The 2,429-nt window shown below is 37.2% G+C and overlaps 1 pseudogene; it reads left to right on the top strand.

The window, feature by feature from the left end:
* Positions 1–1,553: 1,553 nt before the first annotated feature.
* Positions 1,554–1,672, top strand: LOC112470575 (annotated as a pseudogene).
* Positions 1,673–2,429: the final 757 nt, after the last annotated feature.

Genomic DNA, 2,429 nt, shown 5'->3' with positions numbered 1-2,429 from the left:
GCACTTTGCAGATAATGTGTTTTTTACAAATTGAATATTTGTGGTAACTCTGCATAGAGCAAGTCTATAGGTACCATTTTCCCAACATTTGCTCACTTTATGTCTTCATGTCACAATTTGATAATTCTCACAATATTTCAAATTTTTTCATTACTATTATATTAGTTATAGTGATCTGTGATCTTTGATATTACTATTGTAACTGTTTTGGTGCACCACAAACCACACTCATATATGACAGCTAACTTAATCTATAAACGTGTGTTTTGACTGCTCCACCAACCGTTCCCCCGTCTCTCTCCCTCTCCCCATTCCCTGAGATACTGAATATTGAAATTAGACAAGGCAATGACCCTACAAGGGCCAAAGGATTCAAGTGAAAGGAAGAGTTGTACATCTCTCACTTTAAATCAAAAGCTAGAAGTGATTAAGCTTACTGAGGAAGACATGACAAAAGTTGAGATAGGCTAAAAGCTAGGTCGCTTGTGCCAAACAATTAGCAAAGCTGTGAGTGCAAAGGAAAAGTTTTTGAAGGAAATTGTAAGTGCTACTCTAATGAACACATGAAGAGAAAATGAAGTAGACTTATTGATGATGTGAAGAAAATTTTAATGATCTGGATTGAAGATCAAAGCAGCCACAATATTTCCTTATGCCAAAGCCTAATCTGGAACAAGGCCCAAACTCATTCCACTTCTATTAAGGATAAGAGAGTTAAGGAAGCTGTAGAAGAAAACTTTGAGGCTAACAGAGGTCAGTTCATGAGGTTTAAGGAAAGAAGCCGTCTCCATAACATAAAGTGCATGGTGAAGCAGCAAGTGCTGATATAGAAGCAGCAGCAAGTTATCCAGAAGATCTAGCTAAGACAATTAATGAAAGTGATTACACTGCATAACGGATTTTCAATATAGACGAAATAACTTTATTTGGAAGAAGATGCTATCTAGGACTTTCATAGCTAAAGAAGAGAGGTTAATGTCTGGCTTAGAAGCTTCATAGGACAAACTGACTCTCTTGTTAGGGGCTAATGGAGCTGGTGACATTATGTTGAAGCCAGTGCTCATTCACCATTCTGAAAATCCTAGGGCCCTTAAGAATTACACAAAATCTACTGTGCCTGTGCTCTAGAAATGAAACAACAAAGTATGGATGGCAGCGCCTCTCCTTACAACATGATTTACTAAATATTTTAAGCCCATTGTTGAGACCTACTGCTCAGAAAAAAAGATTCCTATCAATATATTACTGCTCATTGACAATGCACCAAGTCACCCAAGAGCTCTGATGGAGATATACAAGATTAATGTCATTTCCTGCCAGCTAACACAGCATCCATTCTGTAGCCCATAGATCACAGAGTCGTTTTGACTTTTGAGTCTTGGTTTTAAAGGAGTACGTTTTGTAAGGCTATAGCTGCCATAGATTCCTCTTATGGATGTGAGCAAAGTAAATTGAAACCTTCTGGAAAGAATTCACCATTCTAGAACACTCGTGACTCATAGGAGAAGGTCAAAATATCAGTATTAATAGGGATTTGAAAAAAGTTGATTCTAGTCTATGGCCATGTCACCCTGAACAAGCCTAAGCCTGTCTGATCTTGGAAACTAAACAGGGTCGGGCCTGGTTAGTACTTGGATGGGAGACCACTTAGGAAGACCAGGTGCTGTAGGCATAAAAAATAAGAGATTGTAAGCTGACAAGGTCCTTGCAATCTGTGAGGTCAACCAAGGGTTGCCTCATCTAACAACAAAAAAAAGTTGATTCTAACCCTAATGGCTGACTTTGAGGAGTTTGAGACTTCAGTGGAAGAAGTAAGTGAAGATGTAATAGACATAGCAAGATAACTGGAATTGGAGTCTGAAGATGTGACTGACTTGCTGCAATCTCATGATAACACTTTAATGGATGAGAAGTTGCTTCTTATAGATAAGCAAAGAAAGTGGTTTCTTAGGATAGAATCTACTCTTGGGGCTGGGGATTCTGTGAAGATAGTTGAAATGACAACAAAGGATTTAGAGTATTACAAATAAACTTAGTTAATAAAACTGTGGCAGGTTTTGAGAGGGTCAACTTTAATTTTAAAAGAAATTCTACTGTAGGTAAAATGCTATCAAACAGCATTGCATGCTACAGAGAAAATGCTCATGAAAGGAAAAGTCAATCAATGAAGAAATTGTCTGATTTTAAGAAATTGCTACAGCAACCCCAACCTTTAGCAACCACTACTCAGCAGCCACAAACATTGAGGCAAGAGCCTCCACCAGCAAAAAGATTTGACCCGCTGAAAACTCTGAAGACTCAGATGATGGTTTATATTTTTATCAATAAAGCATTTTTTAATTATGCATATTATTTTTTAGACATATTATTAGACACTTAATAGACTATAGTATAATATAAACATAACTTACATGCACTGGGAAACTAAA

Source organism: Pteropus alecto, unplaced genomic scaffold (assembly GCF_000325575.1).
Source record: "Pteropus alecto unplaced genomic scaffold, ASM32557v1 scaffold3, whole genome shotgun sequence".
Lineage (NCBI taxonomy): Eukaryota > Metazoa > Chordata > Mammalia > Chiroptera > Pteropodidae > Pteropus > Pteropus alecto.
This window is presented reverse-complemented; position numbering and strand designations above follow the sequence as displayed.